General features: G+C 42.9%; 1 protein-coding gene across 5 annotated transcripts in view; it reads right to left on the bottom strand.

Moving 5' to 3' along the window:
• LOC135525683 (disheveled-associated activator of morphogenesis 1-like) overlaps positions 1 to 23,792 on the bottom strand; it is a 93,381-nt gene extending 69,589 nt beyond the window's left edge. The window contains exons 1-2 of one of the 5 annotated variants that reach the window (XM_064953459.1): positions 23,682 to 23,792; positions 10,651 to 11,049 (exon numbers count right to left, since the gene is read on the bottom strand). The gene's annotated coding sequence lies outside the window, so the exon portion shown is untranslated. Of the gene's footprint in view, positions 1 to 174; positions 196 to 10,650; positions 11,295 to 23,681 lie in introns of those variants that run through there. The other 4 variants (XM_064953458.1, XM_064953460.1, XM_064953462.1 and 1 more) reach the window with 4 other exon arrangements.
• Positions 23,793 to 24,089: the final 297 nt, after the last annotated feature.

Below are 24,089 nucleotides of genomic sequence, written 5' to 3'. Positions count from 1 at the left end.
AAACCTGAGTCTACGCCTTCACTATGGTGAATCACTAAAACAATACAGAATTACACAACGGAAAAAGAAGGAACAGCACGTCAGAAATCAGCTCAATGTAATTGAAGAATCCATAGACTAACCACTTCTGGGAAAATTGGAAAACACTAAACAAACAAAAACATGAAGAATTACCTATCCAAATGGAGATGTATGGGTAAACCACTTCTCCAATCTTTTTGTATCTATAACAAATAACAAAGAGCAAAAACATATACATGATCAAATACAAATCTTGGAATCAACTATTAAAGACAATCAGAACCCACTGGATTCTCCAATTACCTTGAATGATCAACAAGACAAAATAAAAACCCTCCAACCTAAAAAGGCATGTGGTTTTGAATGGTATTCTCAATGAAATTATCAAATATACAGACAACAAATTCCAATTGGCTATACTAAAACTCTTTAACCTTTTTGGAATAGGGGGCAGCATTTTCACTTTTGGATAAATAGCGTGCCCAGAGTGAACTGCCTCCTACTCTGTCCCAGATGCTAATATATGCATATTATTATTAGTATTGAATAGAAAACACTCTGAAGTAGAGGTCGACCAATTATGATTTTTCAACGCCGATACCGATACCGATTATTGGAGGACCAAAAAAAGGCCGATACCGATTAATCGGCTGATTTTTTTTGTTTTTTGTAATTATGACAAATACAACAATACTGAATTAATGCTTATTTAACCTTAATATAATACATCAATAAAATCAATTTAGCCTAAAGTAAATAATGAAACATGTTCAATTTGGTTTAAATAATGCAAAACCAAAGTGTTGGAGAAGAAAGTAAAAGTGCAATATGTGCCATGTAAGAAAGCTAACGTTTCAGTTCCTTGCTCAGAACACGAGAACATATGAAAGCTGGTGGTTCCTTTTAACATGAGTCTTCAATATTCCCAGGTAAGAAGTTTTAGGTTGTAGTTATTATAGGAATTATAGAACTATTTCTCTCTATACCATTTGTATTTCATTAACCTTTGACTATTGGATGTTCTTATAGGCACTTTAGTATTGCCAGTGTAACAGTATAGCTTCCATCCCTCTCCTGACCCCTACCTGGGCTCGAACCAGGAACACAACGACAACAGCCACCCTCGAAGCAGCGTTACCCATCGCTCCACAAAAGCCATGGCCCTTGCAGAGCAAGGGGAACAACCACTCCAAGTCTCAGAGCGAGTGACGTTTGAAACGCTATTAGCGTGCACCCCGCTAACTAGCTAGCCATTTCACATAGGTTACACGAGCCTAATCTCAGGAGTTGATAGGCTTGAAGTCATAAACAGCTGCTGGCAAACACACGAAAATGCTGTTTGAATGAATGCTTACGAGCCTGCTGGTGCCCTACCACCGCTCAGTCAGACTGCTCTATCAAATCATAGACTTAGTTATAACATAATAACACACAGAAATATGAGCCTTAGGTCATTAATATGGTCGAATCCGGAAACTATCATCTCGAAAACAAGACATTTATTCTTTCAGTGAAATGTGGAACCGTTCCGTATTTTATCTAACGGGTGGCATCCATAAGTCTAAATATTCCTGTTACATTGCACAACCTTCAATGTTATGTCATAATTACATAATTCTGGCAAATTAGGCGGCCCAAACTGTTGCATATACCCTGACTCTGGTGCAATGAACGCAAGAGAAGTGACACAATCTCACCTGGTTAATATTGCCTGCTAACCTGGATTTCTTTTAGCTGAATATGCAGGTTTAAAAATATTACTTCTGTGTATTGATTTTAAGAAAGGCATTGATGTTTATGGTTAGGTACACATTGGAGCAACGATACGCACCACATCGATCATATGCAACGCAGGACACGCTAGATAAACTAGTAATATCATCAACCATGTGTAGTTAACTAGTGATTATCATTGATTGATTGTTTTAATGCTAGCTAGCAACTTACCTTGACTTACTGCATTTGTGTAACAGGCAGTCTCCTCGTGGAGTGCAATGAGAGGCAGGTGGTTAGAGCGTTGGACTAGTTAACTGTAAGGTTGCAAGATTGAGTCCCCGAGCTGACAAGGTAAAAATCTGTTGTTCTGCCCCTGAACGAGACAGTTAACCCACCGTTCCCAGGTTGTCATTGAAAATAAGAATGTGTTCTTAACTGACTTGCCTAGTTAAATAAAGATTAAATAAAGGTGTAAAAAAAAACAACAACAAAAAAAAACAATGGCCAAATCGGTGTCCAAAAATACCGATTTCCGATTGTTATGAAAACTTGAAATCGGCCCTAATTAATCGGCCATTCCGATTAATCGGTCGACCTCTATTATCTGCCTCACTTGCTTTGGCAATGTTAACACATGTTTCCCATGCCAATAAAGCCCCTTGAATTGAAATAGAATTGAATTGATATAGACAGGCACACTGCATGGTATCCAGTAAGAATGTCTGTTCATCAAGTGTGTGGGGACCATTTGGTCTGAGCATCCATTTTGCCAATACCCAAAACAAAGTCTGCAACAAAACAATATTCTAAACTCATGGATCTATTATCCACTTAGTCCAGGGCTGTCAGACTCAGGACAATAATACAATAACAATGTTCTACCACAATAACATTCATGTTTGACCGTCCTGTAGGTAAACAAAGCTATATAACAATCAGTCTCTACAACATAACTGTTGTGTAGAAGAGGTTATAATCTGAACCCATTCAGTATGATTCATGTACAATACGCATAACAAGCTGATGAATAATGACAGGGAATGAACATGCATCAAGCTGCCTTCTCAGTGTCATCAACAAGTTGCACAACCATCAGAAAAATGTTACCCCAGCATAGCGGAGTTGTTCAGCGTGTTCTACAGATAGCAAGACATGAGTTCCACCCGTGCTCTCCTCTCCGCTTTGCACGGCATGTCCAAGTTGAGATACCAAAGAGCTGAAGTTAAGACAGCCAGACAGCAGACACTGTGATTACAACCATGGAGATGCACCTTTATTATGATGATGTGGAATGTAGAAACAAGTCCTAATTCACCTCCAGTCAGTGTGTTTATTTATTCATGTTTTAAATTCCCCATTATACTACTATGAACATGTACTGGTGTCTGCATCCCAAGTAGCACCCTACTCCCTACATAGTGCACTGCCCATGGGTCCTGGTCTAAAGTAGTGCCCTATATGGGGAAAAGGGTGCCATTTGGAACACAGAATACGTGAAGCAGGGTTCTAACAGGAAAGACTGGGTTCACTAGGCTGGGCAAACCCATAGAGAGAGCAGACCTGCTATCCCCTGAGGTTTCCCCATCACATGCCTGTCTCTGTCTGCTAATGACAGGCGAACCACAGCCAGAGCCAAGCTCCCACTCCCAACCTCATGATGTACTGAACTCTATCCACCATAGGCATTTCACTGCCAGAAGCCCATGCCAAGGGTTGAGATTGGGTGCACAAATAAAACACAAGAGCACTATACTTTTTGTGGGCCTTTCTTTTATTAATATCTTTGAATGTTGAATACTTGCACTTTAATTCCCCCCCCCCCTTACTACCTCTGACTTTACTGATAGCTATTGCAACTGCTTGGCATCCGACTGCAAAGGCGCTACAGATTGTAGTGTGGACGGCCCAGTACATCACTGGGCCCCAGCTCCCTGCCATACAGGACCTCTATACCAGGCTGTGTCAGAGGAAGGCCCAAAAAATTGCCAGCCACCCAAGTCATAGACTGTTCTCTCTGCTACCACACGGCAAGTGGTACCGGAACCAGACAGGACACTGAACAGCTTCTACCCCCAAGCCATAAGACTGATAAATAGTTAGTTAAACAGTTAGTCTGGCCAGATATTTGGGTATTTCCATTGACCCTTTTTGCACTCATTGTTTTTAGACTCACCAAATACGCAGCTGCTACTGTTTATTATCTATCCTGTTGCTCAGTCACTTTATTCTTCGTTATCCATGTATATACACATTTCTACCTCAATTACCTTGTACTCCTGCACATCGACTCAGTACTGGTACCCCGTGTACAGTATATAGCCAAATGATCGTTACTCACTGTATATCTATTATTATGTGTTTTAATTTTCTATTATTTCTCTATTTTGCTTTCTCTCTGCATTGTTGGAAATGGCCTGTAATTATGCAATTCACTATTAGTTTTTGACAAAGCATGTGACAAAAAACATTTGATTTGATTTTGATTGAGGAAAAATGTACTTACTAGGACTGTGATATGTGGTTCTCACCTAGCTATCTTAAGATGAATGCACTAACTGTAAGTCACCCCGGATAAGAGCATCTGCTAAATTACTAAAATAAAAAAATATATACAGTACCAGTCAAAAGTTTGGACACACCTACTCATTCCAGGCTCTAAACATTAATATTTTGATTTGTTAAACACTTGACTGACCTTCATGTCTTAAAGTAATACTGTCATTTCTCTTTGCTTATTTGAGCTATTCACGTCCTAATATGGACTTGGTATTTTACAAAATAGGTCTATCTTCTGTATACCACTCCTACCTTGTCACAACACAACTGATTGGCTAAAATGCATTAAGAAAGGCACAGCTGTTAACTGAAATGCATTCCAGGTAACTACCTCATGAAGCTGGTTGAGAGAATGCCAAAAATGTGCAAAGCTGCCATCAAGGCAAATGGTGGCAACTGACAAATCTCAAATATATAATATATTTCGATAGGTTTAACACTTTTTTGGTTACTACATGATTCCATATGTGTTATTTCATAGATTTGATGTCTTCACTATTACTCCACAATGTAGAAAATAGTAAATATAAAGAAAAACCCTTGAATAAGTAGGTGTGTTCAAACTTTTGACTAGTACTGTGTGTGTGTGTGTGTGTGTGTGTGTGTGTGTGTGTGTGTGTGTGTGTGTGTGTGTGTGCGTGCGTGCGTGCGTGCGTGCGTGCGTGCGTGCGTGTGTGCGTGCGTGCGTGCGTGTGTGTGTGTGTGTGATATATAATTGTTTAACTTGGGTCAAATGTTTAGGGTAGCCTTCCACACGCTTCCCACAATAAGTTGGGTGAATTTTGGCCCATTCCTCCTGGCAGAGCAGGTGTAACGGAGTCAGGTTTGTAGGCCTCCTTACTCGCACACGCTTTTTCAGTTCTGCCAACACATTTTCTATAGGAGTGAGGTCAGGGCTTTGTGAAGGCCACTCCAATACCTTGACTTTGTTGTCCTTAAGCCATTTTGCCACAACTTTGGAAGCATGCTTGGGGGTCATTGTCCATTTGGAAGACTCATTTGCGACCAAGCTTTAACTTCCTGACTGATGTCTTGAGATGTTGCTTCAATAGATCCACGTAATTTTCCTACCTCATGATGCCATCTATTTTTTTGAAGTGCACCAGTCCCTCCTGCAGCAAAGCACCCCCACAAAATGATGCTGCCACCCCCACAAAATGATGCTGCCACCCCCATGCTTCACGGTTGGAATGGATGGTGTTCTTTGGCTTGCAAGCCTCCCCCTTTTTCCTCCAAACATAACGATGGTCATTATGGCCAATAAGTTCTATTTTTGTTTCATCAGACCAGAGGACATTTCTTAAAAAAGTGCAATCTTTGTCCCCATGTGCAGTTGCAAACCGTAGTCTGGCTTTTTTTATGGAGGTTTTGGAGCAGTGGCTTCTTCCTTGCTGAACGGCCTTTCAGGTTATGTCGATGTAGAACTAGTTTTACTGTGGATACTGACACTTTTGTACCTGTTTCCTCCAGCATCTTCACAAGGTCCTTTGCTGTTGTTCTGGGATTAATTTGCACTTTTCGCACCAAAGTACATTAATCTCTAGGAGACAGAGCGCGTCTCCTTCCTGAGCGGTATGATGGCTGCATGGTCCCATAGGGTTTATACTTGCGTACTATTGCTTGTACAGATGAACGTGGTACCTTCAGGCATTTGGAAATTGCTCCCAAGGATGAACCAGACTTGTGGAGGTCTACAATCTTTTTTCTGAGGTCTTGGCTGATTTCTTTTGATTTTCCCATGATGTCAAGCAAAGAGGCACTGAGTTTGAAGGTAGGCCTTGAAATATATCCACAGGTACACCTCCAATTGACTCAAATGATGTCAATTATCCTATCAGAAGGTTCTAAAGCCATGACATAATTTTCTGGGATTTTCCAAGCTGTATAAAGGCACAGTCAACTTAGTCTATGTAAACTTCTGACCCACTGGAATTGTGATACAGTGAATTATAAGTGAAATAATCTGTCTGTAAACAATTGTTGGAAAAATGACTTGTGTCATGCACAAGGTAGATGTCCTAACCGACTTGCCAAAACTATAGTTTGTTAACAAGAAATTTGTGGAGTGGTTGAAAAACGAGTTTTAATGACTCCAACCTAAGTGTATGTTAACTTCCGACTTCAACTGTACACTACCATTCAAAAGTTTGGGGTCACTTAGAAATGTCCTTGTTTTCCTTGAAAACATACATGAAATGAGCAAAATGAATAGGAAATATAGTCAAGAAGTTGACAAGGTTATAAATAATGATTCTTAATTGAAATAATAATTGTGTCCTTCAAACTTTGCTATCATCAAAGAATCCTCCATTTGCAGCAATTACAGCCTTGCAGACCTTTGGCATTGTAGTTGTCAATTTGTTGAGGTAATCTGAAGAGATTTCACCCCATGCTTCCTGAAGCACATCCCACAAGTTGGATTGGCTTGATGGGCACTTTTACGTACCATACGGTCAAGCTGCTCCCACAACAACTCAATAGGGTTGAGATCCGGTGACTGTGCTGGCCACTCCATTATAGACAGAATACCAGCTGACTCCTTCTTCCCTAAATAGTTATTGCATAGTTTGGAGCTGTGCTTTGGGCCATTGTCGTGTTGTAGGAGGATATTGGCTCCAATTAAGTAATAGCCGTCCTTTTTCAAGATCCATTTAACCCTGTAAAAATCTCCCACTTTACCACAACCAAAGAAACCCCAGACCATCACGTTGCCTCCACCATGCTTGACAGATGGCGTCAAGCACTCCTCCAGCATCTTTTCATTTTTTCTGCATCTCACGAATGTTCTTCTTTGTGATCCGAACACCTCAAACTTAGATTAGTCTGTCCATAACACATTTTTCCAATCTTCCTCTGTCTAGTGTCTATGTTCTTTTGCCCATCTTAATCTTTTATTTTTATTGGCCAGTCTGAGATATTACTTTTTCTTTGCAACTCTGCCTAGAAGGTCAGCATCCCGGAGTTGCATCTTCCCTGTTGACAATGAGACTGGTGTTTTGCAGGTACTATTTAATGAAGCTGCCAGTTGTGGACTTGTGAGGCGTCTGTTTCTCAAACTAGACACTCTAATGTACTTGTCCTCTTGCTCAGTTGTGCACCGGGGCCTCCCACTCCTCTTTCAATTCTGGTTGGAGCCAGTTTGCGCTGTTCTGTGAAGGGAGTATTACACGGCGTTGTACGAGATCTTCAGTTTCTTGGCAATTTCTCGCATGGAATAGCCTTCATTTCTCGGAACAAGAATAGACTGACGCGTTTCAGAAGAAAGTTCTTTGTTTCTGGCCATTTGGAGCCTGTAATCGAACCCACAAATGCTGATGCTCCAGACACTCAACTATTCTAAGGACAGTTTTATTGCTTCTTTAATCGGTTTAAACAACAGTTTTCAACTGTGCTAATATAATTGTAAAATGGTTTTCTAATGATCAATTAGCCTTTTAAAATGATAAACTTGGATTAGCTAACACGACGTGCCATTGGAACACAAGAGTGATGTACGCCTATGTAGATATTCATTTTTTTTTATCAGGGGTTTCCAGCTACAAGAGTCCTTTACAACATTAACAATGTCTACACTGTATTTCTGATCAATTTGATGTTATTTTAATGGACAAAAAAAATAGCTTTTCTTTCAAAAACAAGGACATTTCTAAGGGACCCCAGACTTTTGAATGGAAGTGTATATATATATATTTATTTACTTATTTATGTGGCCAGCACCGGTAGAGAAATGTAAGATGTGCTTATCTATCATCACCTAAACAATCTTCATCTATGTTCTGATTGATGGTGATTCATACATATGAATGATTTACATTTGCACTGCAGGTAATCTAATCAATCGATCCTACCCGAAAAAAACAAATGCATTTATCAGTCATTTTAAATAATGTGGGTGAATATATCTGAAGCTCAGACCCTTGTGATGTCGACACCATCAACATGAATGGAATGATAACCCGGGTACTGAGGAAGCCTGTTGCATAGTGCATTGAGCACAGCACAGACCTCCCCTTAGAAGCCAGACCTTTTAAGTGATCAAACGACATTGTGAAACCCAGGACAACCCATTTAGAGTATTACATAAGAGAGAGAAGTCAGCGCAGGCTAACCTGTCCAGTTCAACGAGGTCAGTCAATCAGACCATGGGATGCGTTTTACGTAATGAACCCCGCAAGTCCCTTGATCGATTTAATCTCTGTCAATATGTCATCAAAAGGAGGCTAAGTGTGTCTATTTAGAACTCATCGGTCGGCGCAACAATAGATACTAGATTTATAAAACACACACATTTTACCATGTGATCTATTCACTCACTGCATGGATGGAAAACTAGCTCATCTTATTGTCAGATCACATTATAATGGAGATGATCTGGACACCATCATTGGAACCACTTGGTGAGGAAAGGAAGCAAGGACAGAAATAGACAGGCATGTGTGTCGGAGGTAATAGGGGGGCAATTTCCTATTCGCTGGATCTGAAAACCACCCAGGGCTGCATCCCAAATAGAACCATTTTCCCTATATAGTGTACTACTTTCTATCAGGGCCCATAGGGAATTGCGTACCATTTGGGACGCAGACCAGGTCATATAGCCTAGCTAGCGACATGTGTGTTACATTTTGGTTAGAGTCGGGAACATTTGGAATTGATTTTGGTCGGTCGGAGCTGTTTTGGTGCTCTCCTGAGAGAATGCCATTGGGATCAGATCACTCAGACTGCAGAGTGGAGCAGAGTGGAGCACTCAGGGTCTAGAGAGTTGCTAAGATCAATATTAGCAGGGTGCTGACAGGCCAATCGGCTCCTAGTTCCCCTGGGCTCTGATAGAAGGGTCAAATGTCAAGCCAATAGGGGGATGCCTCCAGCCCTCTTCCATCCCACTCATGAAATAACCAGAGGCAGACAGTCCCTGGTCCCTGCAGGAATGCAGTTATACACACACACACCACGGCTGGTTTAGATGCCTCTGATGAAAACCAACCACACATATACACACTCTTCACCATCCCAGACTTGATCCCTCCCTCTCATTCAGCCATATCTGAGCTAACTCCCAATTTTCTAAACTCATCCTTTTCCCCAGGACCCTGGATACCCACTGCTCTCCTCCCTTGTTGCCAGGGCTGTTTCTGATTCAGAGCCCTGCCTGCATTACATGTGCTAATCCAGTGGGATGAGTCGCTGGGATTGAACAAGGACCCATGTGAGTAATGAGTTTGTGTGTGTGTGTGTGTGTGTGTGTGTGTGTGTGTGTGTGTGTGTGTGTGTGTGTGTGTGTGTGTGTGTGTGTGTGTGTGTGTGTGTGTGTGTGTGTGTGTGTGTGTGTGTGTGTGTTTGCGTGCGTGCGTGCGTGCGTGCGTGCATGCGTGCGTGTGTGTGTGCGTGCGTGTGTGTGTGTGCGTGTGTGCGTGCGTGCGTGCGTGCGTGTGTGTGTTGGGGGCAAACAGTAGTGACCGAGCTGCTTCATACAGGGGCTAAGCATCTACCAACATCCATTCAGCCATCCATCCCCTTGGAAACGGATGCAATATTGAGCAGATAAGGAGGTGACAGTATATTCAAATCAGGACACAGCCAAAAACAAACTGCCCCATGCCCTCACTCTTCATAGAAAAATAGCGATAGGGAAACTACTAACTCAGAACAGTCAGGGGTATTGACACAAGGCCAAAGTTCTTAGACCCATTGACCTTTCTCACAGCCTAGCTCTCATACTGTTAGAAAAACTCCACCTCCAACTCAAACACACAGAGTCATGGTGAATGCCAGACTAGAGTTCCAGTCACAAACAGAACCATGCTAACACCCACAGTAACACCCTGAGATCTTAAAAACAGTAACACTCAAACGGTGCATCGGTAGACTTATGATAAACAATCTGACGTGCTGTCTGTGTGTGTATGTGTGTGTGTGTGTGTGTGTGTGTGTGTGTGTGTGTGTGTGTGTGTGTGTGTGTGTGTGTGTGTGTGTGTGTGTGTGTGTGTGTGTGTGTGTTGGCTCACCCTAGGAAGAAATGCATACGAGTCTCATTATAGTTTTTTTTGTTCAGGGCTCCCTGCATTCCCAGCTCACACCACACAGAGACAGACAGAGTGTTGTTTTCCCTTGAATTATGACAGACACATTCTGAGCACATAGCTGCCTAAATACAGAGGGAGTAAACGGGAGTAGAATTCCACTGTGCCAGTAGCACACTACTTATGCTTCCCTTACAGTTAGTTGTCCATAGAGAAACAGAAGCAGCCACAGATTTCCACTAAGATCCATTACTGTGCGAGTGTTGTTGTTCCCCTGTTGAATAACATACAGCCAGAAGTCTTGTAATGCTTTCATTGAAACATTTTTAAACAATCTTACCTTTTTACACAACAGCAATAGATCCTCTTATATGGGTAAACATCCTCGTTATAAAGTCCAGTCCAGGCAGCGAAACAAGCTCCACAGAACAGAGTGAGTCCTGCTCTGCTCTCTGTTCTGCTCTCTGCTTTCTACAGGCAGGCAGCCAGCGCTACTAGAGACCAGATGACCGAGAATGTGAGAAGAGCTGAAGACAGAGCTTCCTATGTCTCCAGCAGTGAGATCACCACAATCACAGTCCAGGAAAGGAGAGAAACACATCCAGCTCCAGCCTCATCCAGCAGAACAGCCCGGAACAGAAAGACCTCCTCAGCATGGACATTGCATTGTGACATCCACGGGTTGAGTCAGTGAAGCGTGGTCACTGAACTGTAGCTGTAGTCGAGCCAACTCCTCTGTCTGCAGATAAATATACAGATAAATACACAGCCTCACAGTCAGTCGCAAACTATCTATCACACAGAACTGCTTCTCTATTCTACAATAAAACTTGGACCTATCAATCTATCCAAGTCTAACTCACTGTAATCCAGTAAAGTCTCCCCACTTAAACGATCTCTGGAAGTGACTACACTGAGACAGCACACAGGCCGTCAGTCCACACTGCTCTGAGCCTATGGACAGAGACACACAAACCCACTGATGTTGGCTTCTGCAGTCAGCCAGCCCTCATCCCTATGCCATGCCACACCTCCCAGTGCCCAGCGTGTTTCTATTGGAGGGAGTCAGAACTGGGCTCCTCCCACTGCTCTCAGCTTTCTTTCTGTTCCACTTAGAGAAGTGTGTGCGTGTGTGTGTGTGTGTGTGTGTGTGTGTGTGTGTGTGTGTGTGTGTGTGTGTGTGTGTGTGTGTGTGTGTGTGTGTGTGTGTGTGTGTGTGTGTGTGTGTGTGTGTGTGTGTGTGTGTGTGTGTGTGTGTGTGTTTCCTGCCATATTGAAAGATCTATACTCTTAGTGACATGGACCATCTGTATCCAGATTGGGTTACACTAGCAGGAGCTCTATTGTAGAAGATCGACTCATCACACACCCTAACATATTATCTATCACTGACAATCAATCACTTCACAGACTAGGCCAACGTAACTTACATTGCGCTACAATGGATGGATCTGTCGTCCTGCCTTCCATCCACCAGACAGACAGAGTTCATATCCTATCATTTTCTCGGAATACTAAGCTATTAAGGGAGTGATGAGGGCTTTCCTCACCAAGAACAGATCACACTACTGTTTGACACACACGACAGACAGACCAGAGACACACACACACGATAGACACACACACACATACTGTATCTGCCTCAGAGGCAATCCTTTCAATCTGCTTTAAGACTCAATTTCCCACCAACCACCACCAGTACATCAGGTAACCTAGCAGTTAAGAGTGTTGGGCCAGTAACCGGAAAGGTTGCTGGCTTGAATCCCCGAGCCAGCAAGGCGGAATAATCTAAGTCGATTAAGGCAGCCCCCTGCACCTCTCTGATTCAGAGGGGTTAGGTTAAACGACACATTTCAGTTGAATGCATTCAGTTCCCTTTCCCAGTGTTTTGACTTACGATTGTGATTCAAGTGGATAGTCACCTTTGGGATCATTCTAGATGTTTTCCCCACCCATTTGACTCATATCAATAAAAAAGGAACACAATAGTCTACTATACCAATACTCTACTATACCAATACTCTACAATACCAATACTCTACTATACACACTGCAATACTACACCCAATGTAAGGTGGGTTATCATTTCAAGCATTTTAGATCTGCAAAACACACTGAAATTTCCTTGAGGAATACATCTGCAACAGTTGCCCAACGTTGGAGCTGATAAAAACATAGCAGTAACGCAATGTTGAGCTTAAAAGGTTACAGCAAATAACTCTGTTGATCCCAAATGGCACCTTATGGTCAAAAGTAGTGCACTAAATAGGAAATAGGGTGCCATTTGGGCTGCACCCTCTGTCCACTGCAGTCCGTAAACAGCATGCTAGTGTTCCTGTGGATGACTGACCTTTGCCCAAATAATACCCAGCAGCATTCGCTCTCATGTTGGTGTTCTCAGATAGTTGCTAAGTAGAGGAATAAAAGGGGGTTTCCCCTGCTGCCAGAATCCTCTTTATGAGCCAATGGATAAAGGCTTGCTCTGATTTTTTGATTTTATTAACTCGGCACATGCCTCAGCCCTCTTTCTCTCAGTGCAAAGCCCTCTGGTGTACAAAGTCTCATTCACTAGGCTGTTGGAAAATACAGCATCATTCACAACACACAGTGTATCGATGACAAATAACAAGCAGAGAGCAGCTTATCTATAATCTCACCATGCTGTGAAATGAATGACACACAGAGATACTGGGACACAATGCTCCGACAGAGTCGACTAGTATGTGGACACAAGTCATTGAAAAGTATCCCATGGTATCAAAAACACAGGAGCCAATCTAATGGAGCCTGTTACAAGCTATTCAATGGACTCAGCAATCCACCTCCCCTCTAGAAAAAGGACTTTGTCCATGTCACAGAGTTACACAGAGCAGGGCCTGGCTGCCCTCAGAGAGAGAACCAGTGTTTGCCAGCAGTCAGCACCCTGGGCTGGCCTGGCTGTCTACGGATGCCTGGCTGTCTACAGATGCCTGCCCAATCTGCAGAGGCTCAGTGGCTAGCTGATACCAACTGGTGAGCGGTCAGACAGACTGACATTCCCCTGTGGGGCCAGACAGCTGAGGACAGCTCTCCCTCAGTCTCATTCACATAGCCTGAAGCCTGCCAAGCTCCTAGTAAATAACATGGCCACCATCACTGTTGTAATGAAACAAACTGGTCATGATGCATTCCCTCTCTGGGACGGACTAACTGACTCACTGTCAGCGTCTGTCTGTGAAGACTGTAGAGGAATGCCACAGATGGACGAACACACACGCACGCACACACACAGTCATCATATCACGTGGCTGCAAAAACACTCCTCTGATTACAGACATACTGCCTTTTAATGGGATATATGGGATATTCAAGCCATTTTTTATGACAGTGGTTGAAGAGCCTGGGAAATAAAACACTGTGCATGTTTCATGCATGCTATGTTCACAGATGTTTAGAATCTCCTAAACTGTGTTTCAGTAAACAGTTCCGTGAAGGGAGAGTCTTGTTTTTCCCTCTGGGCGTGCCTCAACAGGATAAGCTGATCCATCGAAGGACTGACACAGAGTCCTCAGTAACCCGACCTGGAATATCAACAAGCCCTGGAGACAAATCTCACAACGGCTCATAATCTGACACAATCAATAACACAATGTCTCAATCACACATACACATTTCCAGCTGAATCCAACATGACAGACGTCTGCTGTGATGAATAGGGCTTGGTTAGTTACAGGACATAGTTAGACCTTCACCAGGATGTAAACACTAATCATCAAAAGTTTCATGAAACATCCAAACATGATGACCATCCCACTGTGAGAATTACAGTGGGCTGAAACACATGGCACTGCTTTGCCCGGGTCCCAGTCGTGCTGTGGAACAAGCTGTGTCCTGTCGCAGTCATGAGCAGGGCACTTTAGTCCAGTTAGCTGTGGCCTCATTAGCACAGTGAAGTGAGCTGTCAGACACTTATCTTAGATAGCCATAACACTGTTCACTGTGAGAAACATATTTACCCTGCCTGCATCCCAATTTTCTGGGAAGTGTACACTTGTGCACGTCTCTGAACAGATCACCAGTAAATAGCATTTGATGCGCATAAGCATACGCTATAGAGAGTTTCCATCACATTTCTTCACCTCTGTCATTTCCTTTTAATGGGAAGTGGGCAAGTGCACAAGAAGGATAAAGAATTGGGACACAGACCCTGTTTGTATGCAGGATACTAACAACATTCAAAAGAATGTATATATCATCCAATCACACAATCCCTTGGCTGACTGGAGATAGTCAGCAAGAGGCAGTCTGGTTTCATCCCTCTGTACCTCCCCATGTTGCCCGACTGTATTCCAGGGCGTGTTCTCAGCATGAGCAAAACAGCTGGCAGGCGTATTCACAGTCATTTTCAACCTCTCCTTGTCCCAGTCTGTAATCCCCACATGGTTTAAGATGACCACCATCATTCCTGTTCTCAAGAACTCTTTAAGTTTTCATGCCACAATGACTACCACCCTGTAGCACTCACATCTGTAATCATGAGGTGCATTGAGAGGCTGATTATGGCACCCATCAACTCTACCATCCCAGACACCCTTTACCCTCTCCAATTTGTATACCGCCCCAACAGATCCATAGATTACACAATCTCAATTGCTCTCCACACGGTCTTTACCCACCTAGATAAGAGGAATACCTATATGAGAATGCTGTTCATTGACTACAGCTCAGCGTCCAATACCAGTGTGCCCTCCAAGCTCGTCACCAAGCTTAGGACTCTAGGTCTGAACACCTACCTCTGCAACTGGACCCTGGACTTCCTGACGGGCTGATCCCAGGTGGCGAGGGTAGGCGACATCACCTCCACCACACTAACCCTCAACACAGGGGCCTCACAGGGATATGTGCTTAGTCCCCTCCTGTACTCCCTATTCACCCACGACAGCGTAGCCACGCATGACTCCAACACCAGCATCAAGTTTGCTGACAACACAGCGGTGGTAGGCCTGATGACAGGAGATGATGAGTCAGCCGACAGGGAACTGGCAGTGTGGTGCCGGAGCAACAACCTCTCCCTCAACGTCAGCAAGAACAAGGAGCTGATCGTGGACTACAGGAAACGGAGGGCTAGTACGCCACATCGACGGGGCCACAGTGGAGCAGGTTGAGAGCTTCAAGTTCCTCGGTGTGCAAATAACTAAAGACTTAAAATGGTCCAAACACATTTGGCATGGGCCACCAAATCTTCAAAAAGTTCTACAGCTGTACCATTGAGAGGATTTTGACTGGCTGCATCACTGCCTGGTATGTCAAATGCAGCGCCCTCGATCGCATGGCACTACAGAGGGTGGTGCAGACAACCCAGTACATCACAGAGGCCAAACTCCCTGCCATCCAGGACATCTATATCAGGCGGTGTGGTAAGAAGGCCCGGGGAAAAAAAGACTCTAACCACCCACGCCATAGACTATTTCTCCTGCTTCTGCATGGCAAGCGGTACCAGTGCATCAAATCTGAAGCCAACAGGCTCTTGAATAGCTTCAATCGCCAAGCCATAAGGCTGATAAATAGCTAACAATAGCTACACAGACCATCTGAGTTAACCTTGTATCCTCATTGACCTTTTTATTTTTTATTTTTGTCTCTATGCACTCACAGACCCCTACACACTCCCAGAGCCCTACAAACTCACAGAGCCCTACACACTCACAGAGCCCTACACACTCACAGAGCCCTACACACTCACAGAGCCCTACACACTCCCAGAGCCCTACAAACTCCCAGAGCCCTACACACTCCCAGAGCCCTACACACTCCCAGAGCCCTACACACTCACAGAGCCCTACACACTCACAGAGCCCTACACACTCACAGAGCCCTACACACTCCCAGAGCCCTACACACTCCCAGAGCCCTACACACTCACAGAGCCCTACACACTCACAGAGCCCTACAAACTCACACACTCACGCCATCATCTGCCTACTCACACATAACATGCACATACATTTATAGGGTCCTGTGTGGCTCAGTCGGTAGAGCATGGCGCTTGCAACGCCAAGCTTGCAACGCCAAGCGTCGTGGGTTCGATTCCCGCTGGGGCCACCCATATGTAAAAGTAGTGGCCCCAGCCGACTTGTAAGTCGCTTTGGACAAAAGCGTCTGCTAAATGGGATATATTATACTGCCTCTGCACACATGGACACCCACTCACATCCAAGCTGCTGCTACTCTGCTTATCTTATATCTTGATGCTAAGTCACCTTACTCCTGTACATATATACCTTCATTACTCCAGTATCCCTGCACATTGTAAATATGGTATTTGAACTAACCCTGTTTATAGTATGCTAATTTACTTATTGTGTTCTTCATATTTTTGTTGGGTTTTGAGTTTGAAAGAAAGGCATTTCAAAGTACTTGTGCATTAAAACTTGAAACTTGTTGTTATTGTTCAGAAGATCCCTTATCTGCTTACTGTAAGTTACTCAAGGTATAGACTCAGGGTGAAATCAGTGTCATTGAGTCATTGAGGATACAAAGTGCAAACAGATGATGTATGGTAGCACCAACAACAAATCCAGAATCCTGGTTCACTTCGGACAGATCAGACAGAGCTTCCTTCCTACTTGAGGTAGTTAAAAGTACAATTCTAAGAGGTCAGAGTTTGTTTGGAACATTTTGATATGCATGACCAACATAAGACAGTTCTTCGGATTGAGTCAGAGACCAGACAGTAGCCATCAATTCTCCTCCCATCTGTTGAAAGGATCAGAGCTACCTGACATCCTCCTCACCGATCCAGGATATGAACATTTATAACCACATCAAGTTTTATGTTGGAAAGATACCCGGACCTGGATGTCTCAGACCTCAGCAGAATATGATATTCTTTGAGGAGGACATGTGCTGTATAGTAGGTCAGCCCACCCATCTGCTTTACCTCTGACCAAAGGAGTTACACAGAAAGTACCAATATGACAGAAAACATTTCCTATAAATGATCTTATGAAGAGAACAGTGAGGACGAGACACAGGTATAGGAAGCACAGCATGTCCATATTGAATGATAGAGACCTATCGTCAATTTGGGGGAACTTACACAAGATCAGGAGTCCTATCAAACATAAATCACCTGCAGCCCATATAGGCCTAAGTTCAGATGGTTAACAAAAGACTAAAACTTTGATCAAAAGTGATGTGCCATGGGAAATCAATTCTTATTATGAACATTACAAAAACATTCCCATTGGTTTGCTTTATTTGGAAACCCCATCAATATTTAGAGTACAATAACTCACACACTGTGAGCAACTGCCCCACTCGCAATGACATTGACAGGCAAGCAAATACTGTAGTTGTTGTCAGTGAAAACAGCAACCATGGAGCGAGGAGCAACAGGACTGATAGACAAATAGCTACAGATAACTATAAAACATCAACGCAAATGTGGGGTATTCTGTGCATGTCTGTAGCAACACTGTAGCAATCATTCATACCGATCAAGCATCATTGCAACATGGCAAGTCACATTGCTTCAACTTTTGTAACACTCCCAGACATTTGGAACAACAGTGTCTGTGAGATGTCCTACTTGGAATGTTGGTGACAAACAACTAAGGTTTTTCAATGTGATTCACAGTGGAATGCCACCTGGGCTCTATGTTAGCATGTCACAATCAGACATCCATCTATTTAGGCCTGGCCTTGTGGGAAACCATTTTGGCTCACAGTTTGGTAGTTTCACTCTTGCCCCAAGGGCAATTCCATGGTGACAGATTAACGAGACTCAGATTTTTTACTTCAAATGTATACAAAAACCATTGATTTCAAAGTTTAACAAACCACACAACTCTACGCATATGAATGATTACTTTTCACAATTTCCACAGAAAATGTTACAAAAGCACATTTACAGGAAGAATTGTGCAGATACAAAGTCTGGTAACAGAACAAAACGGAGGGAGCTTTCACTGTAATTCTGTTACCAAACTTTACATCTGCAAAGTTTTCCAGTAAAAGTGTTTTTTTTAACTATGTAAATTGTTCAAATGAGTCATTGTGCATAGAGTTGTTTGTTAAAATTTGAATGGTGTTTGCTTTTTCATACAATCTCAGCGTAATTCCGTTACAACTTCATAGTTTGGAATCAGAGTAGGAACCGGCTTAGTTTGTATGTGAGGCTGACATTGTTTCTGAGTATGGTGATGTAGCGTGTCCTTCTAAGCAGAATGCCTGTTCACACTTTCTCTGCCCTATTAACAAATAAGAGAGTTAAATGATTCAAAGCATAGCACTGTAACTCACTTGCCAACAATGGAAGATTATTCAAAACATTTCCAAGCTGCCTGCTCCTCACGCCTACTCAAAGACGCAGAGCATAAGACAGTGAAGAAAGAGAGCGATGAAGCACCTTTTATGCAATAGGGACACTTCCCAGCTACATTGTTGTGTGTGAAGTCCTATAAAACAGTCGGTAGTGCCTCTATCTCTGTATGTTTATGTATGCAGTGTGGGTGCTGACAACCTCGTCTGGGGGGTTAGGGGAGCAAAGAGGGGAGAGAGCTGGGTTCACTGAGGCAGCCCTCTGGTCTAGAGGGTTTAAGTTGGGGGGAGCTGACTGATAGGCTGCGCCTCTGCCTGAAAATGAATAGCACCAGATCACACCATTGTCCAGCCCCACTGAAGCACAAAGACAGAGAATGGGAAGTTCAAACAGCTACACTGGGCCATTGTTGAGCCTCACCGGGCCGACAGGGCTGGGCTCAATGGGTGGGGCAACGCAGGCAAAGCAGGGCTATAGCGGCCTCTGGGATAGTCCCATCCATTTCATACTAGTCCTACAAAGAAACTAAATGGAGGCTGATGCAACCACCGCACACGCTGTTGCTCCTCCTATCTGCCTGATTTTACTGTGGGTGGTGGAAGGGGTGTGTTGCTACCAACCTTGTGGTATTACGCAATGTCTGTCTCCACCACATGCAAATATGCAAGTCTTGAACAGACACACAATCAGAGAGTGAAACACACACACTAAAGTCCAGCAGAGAGCATACAGTACTCTGGTAAATCATTCTCCACAGCAGTTCACAGGCAAAGGCAGAAGCTGAGCGACCACTGAAGGAAAAACAACTGGCTTGGTTTCACTGAGTGAGATAGCTCATCTATCCTCATCAATATCTTGACATAGCAACAAAACTATTCTAAAAACAGTACATCATAACTTCATTATGAGGAAAAATAGAACCAACCAGAACTGTGCCAAATGGTATTGGTAGCTCCTCTACACATTTAGCGGAAGAGCTACAATGTTTCTCTTTTGCAAGGCTTTCCCAATTGCCATAGAGTTAGATCCAGACTGTAACGTTTTATGAACAACTAGCCTAGTTAGAGTAGAATGCTCTACCTCCTTTCTCTACAACCGTCTACCCCTTCTGTACGTCCCCTCTACGGCTACATCTTCAGATGTCACAGTGGTGGAGCAGATGTCAGTCATTCATTCTCATTTATTACTGATATTATATTCATATGTTTTCAATGGGATTAATTACTCCATTACTCAGTCCCGCTTTATTTGAAGTGCATCTTACGAAGGCTACATAAAGCCCTACATAGATGCTTCACAAATCATCTATAAGCGTATATCATGTCCTATAAAGATTCATAATGTGGCATGACAGTTTGACATAAGCAACAGTTTATTTGTTCACATTTATTCATCTTTTGTAGAGAATGAAATACAGTTACAGATTATTATTTGTGATCCATGTATGCAGTGCTTATGAAGCATATATGAATGCTTTATGAAGCCTTTATAAGATGTACTTCAAATAAAGTGGGACAAATGACTACTAATACGTCATGGTGTCATTGTGCATGACTAAGTCTGGGACTGGAGCTGCTGTGAGCAGAGCTTTAGATGAATTTGAGGGCGGTGTGAACATCACAGAGGAATACTAACATCCCTCTCAGGACTCCTCCTCGCTCGGTATCGGTTCCTCGAGTGGAAATAAGTCCCGGTATCAAGTCTTGGCACAGCTCTGACATTCCCTTACGTTGAGATAGCTCCTACAGTACATACTGTACGGTACTGTATCAGCATGACCTCAGTGGTTTTAATTGAAGACTTCTCCTCCCACACATACACACACAAGAGGGGGGGGGGGGTCCCAGACAGGGGAATGCAGAGAGGTCAGTAGTACTGTAGGAACCTGTGATTCAGGGCTGGTGAACCATGGGGAATGTCTGCCTGGGGGCACAGTGCAGGCAGCCAGACAACAACCCATCTGAACTGAATGGTCTGCTGCTGGGAAGTAACATCTGACCAGTGCCCGGCGTGTTAGATATTAGAGGTGTTACTAATTAAAAAGGATGAAACTCCAGTGCTGTACACAGACACACACATATACACACACGGGGAGGGGGGGGGTCTGGTCTGGATGATTAACCAGCACTGTAATAATATAAGTGATTGTGAGACTGACTCAGGCATGTGATTTGCGTCAGCCCTTCAAAAAGCCCATCATATTTCAGAATGAGAACAGGTTAACACTTTGCTACTAGGGATGTTCTCATTAGCATGACTTGGGCTTGATCAGAGGCCTCCAGGCAGCATGCTATTATGCATGTCTAACATCACGGAAGTCATTGCAGTGCAGGGAGATAACCAAGACATTACCCATCTTCTGCATGATTACACACAGCAATTAGGGATAGATGCGTGCTGAGTGCAGACGGTTCAGCAAACATTGATGTTATCATTCTTTTAAATGCCTCTCCTGATGCCAGGAGGAGAGGGGCAAAACTGGTACATGTACAAGAGTTGTAATTAGAGGTCGACCGATTAATCGGAATGACCGATTACTTGGGGCCGATTTCAAGTTTTCACAACAATCGGAAATCTGTATTTTTGAGTGCCGATTTGACGATTTTTTAAATTTTTATTATTATTATTTTATATACCTTTATTTTAATAGGCGAGTCAGTTAAGAACACATTATTATTTTCAATGACGGCCTAGGAACGGTGGGTTAACTGCCTCGTTCAGGGGCAGAATGACAGATTTTCACCTTGTCAGCTCGGGGATCCAATCTTGCAACTTTACAGTTAACTAGTCCAACGCAATAACGACCTGCCTCTCTCTCGTTGCACTCCACAAGGAGGCTGCCTGTTACGCGAATGCAGTAAGCCAAGGTAAGTTGCTAGCTAGCATTAAACTTATCTTATAAAAACAATCAATCATAATCACTAGTTAACTACACATGGTTGATGATATTACTAGATATTATCTAGCGTGTCCTGCGTTGCATATAATCTGACTGAGCATACAAGCATACAAGTATCTAAGTATCTGACTGAGCAGTGGTAGGCAGAAGCAGCCACGTAAACATTCATTCAAACAGCACTTTCGTGCGTTTTGCCAGCAGCTCTTCGTTGTGCGTCAAACATTGCACTGTTTATGACTTCAAGCCTATCAACTCCCGAGATGAGGCTGGTGTAACTGAAGTGAAATGGCTAGCTAGTTAGCGCACGCTAATAGCGTTCCAAACGTCACTCGCTCTGAGACTTGGAGTAGTTGTTCCCCTTGCTCTGCATGGGTAATGCTGCTTCGATGGTGGCTGTTGTCATTGTGTTGCTGGTTCGAGCCCAGGGAGGAGCGAGGAGAGGGACGGAAGCTATACTGTTACACTGGCAATACTAAAGTGCCTATAAGAACATCCAATAGTCAAACGTTAATGAAATACAAATGGTATAGAGGGAAATAGTCCTATAATTCCTATAATAACTACAACCTAAAACTTCTTACCTGGGAATATTGAAGACTCATGTGAAAAGGAACCACCAGCTTTCATATGTTCTCATGTTCTGAGCAAGGAACTGAAACGTTAGCTTTCTTACATAGCACATATTGCACTTTTACTTTCTTCTCCAACACTTTGTTTTTGCATTATTTAAACCAAATTGAACATGGTTCATTATTTACTTGAGGCTAAATTGATTTTATTGATGTATTATATTAAGTTAAAATAAGTGTTAATTCAGTATTGTTGTAATTGTCATTATTACAAATACATTTCAAAAATCGGCCGATTAATCGGTATCGGCTTTTTTTGGTCCTCCAATAATCGGTATCGGCGTTGAAAAATCATAATCAGTCGACCTCTAGTTGTAATGTCCTCTATGCCCTTTTCTAATTGATTAAAAACAACTCATTGGGACTTAACTGGTTTAATGACTTGGATAAGTCTGATTCCTGGAGAATGTAATAGTATTAAATGACTAATCTGAGAATGGGGATGTCTTACATCTTCAGCCAGCCAAGTCTAGCTATAGGTCTCAAACCTCTAGTATTAGTATAATGCCTATGAAGAAGTAAGTTCCTGTAGCAGACTGAAGAGGTAGCCTAAAGAGGTAGCCTAGCAGACAAAACAAAACACCAGGTGACTGATGCCAGTATAAAGCACCTGTCTCAGACTCCACCCATGAGTTCCAGGTGTGGTCCACCAATCTAAAAAGACCAAAACGTCTGAAATGATGTATGTCCCCAACATGAAACCTCTTCATGAATAGGTATCACTGCTATTCTGACCCCCAGGGAAGAGTAGAATTGAATAGAAATAGAATACAAACCGTATACAGTTTACCAACACCACTACATCATAAAGAGAAACGTGTTTGCTTGTTGATAGTATAAATAATAACTTTCTCCCCTGAGAATCTTGGCAGACATACTGGCATAGCTTCTAAATGAGGTTCAAGGGAGATTACATTGACTGGCAAAGCCTACTGTTGCCACAGTAGAGTAATACACATGTTGTGAATGCAGTCAATCAACACTGATGTGGCCTATAAACATATCCATCTCGCATTGTTTCCATCATTCATACCATAATTAGTCTACACAGTAGGCCTAATTAGGCTATACTGCACTCATAAAATTACTACAGATCAAAGCGTATTCAAAAAGCAGGTCGAATCTCAATGTAACTTGAATACTATGGCGGTTTGTAATGCATGCACACCAGTTCTATGGGTAGAACACGGGTTCTTTCGCCACATAGCCCTCATAAATACACTAACTGAGACAAAAGACACACGAAACTCGCAAACGCAACCGCGTAAAGACATTCTTCACATACCAAGGTGATCAAATCACCTTTACTGTGCAAAATGTTGCTGACAAAAAAAGTGTCGGCGGCGGCCCACAGGGATCTTTAATTTGCTATTCTATTGACATGTTATCCCTTCGTCCCACCCATACAGCCTATCCTCAGTCATCGTATCTCATCCGTGTCGCCATAAATCATTTCAAATAATTTATCTGGAATATATTCCACTGTGGAAAAAAATACACCAATGTCATCATGTTAGTTATCTAATATCGTTTTAGCTCACCTCGTAAACAAATCCATCATCGAAGCAGTTCGACGCTTTACGCTTGTGTATTCCCCTTTAACACAATAGTTATTGGGCTGTTGTAGGTGAGATCATCCCTTTTGCGCTCATGCAAATATGATCTATTATATTGACAAGATAGTTGAGTGACCGGTTTTACAATGGAAATACATGTCCTCAAAGATGGAAGGCAGGCGGGAGGATCGCGAGATCAGCTCGGACCATTCTAGCCAATGAAAGTATATATAAACTCCAAAACAAGTCCATTCACTTATATCAGTAAATTCGCAACAAACTACCCATTAGCCTTCAAATTAGCCTCACGTAACAAATTAGAAATGTAATTTTTGTTTACCAAATTCGACACTCTCTTTATAAAATTCGTGGTCTTATTTTTCGTGGACAGAT

The sequence above is a fragment of the Oncorhynchus masou genome, chromosome 32 (genome assembly GCF_036934945.1).
Source record: "Oncorhynchus masou masou isolate Uvic2021 chromosome 32, UVic_Omas_1.1, whole genome shotgun sequence".
Lineage (NCBI taxonomy): Eukaryota > Metazoa > Chordata > Actinopteri > Salmoniformes > Salmonidae > Oncorhynchus > Oncorhynchus masou.
Note: the sequence above shows the minus strand (reverse complement) of the source record. Positions and strands in the feature narration are given on the sequence as shown.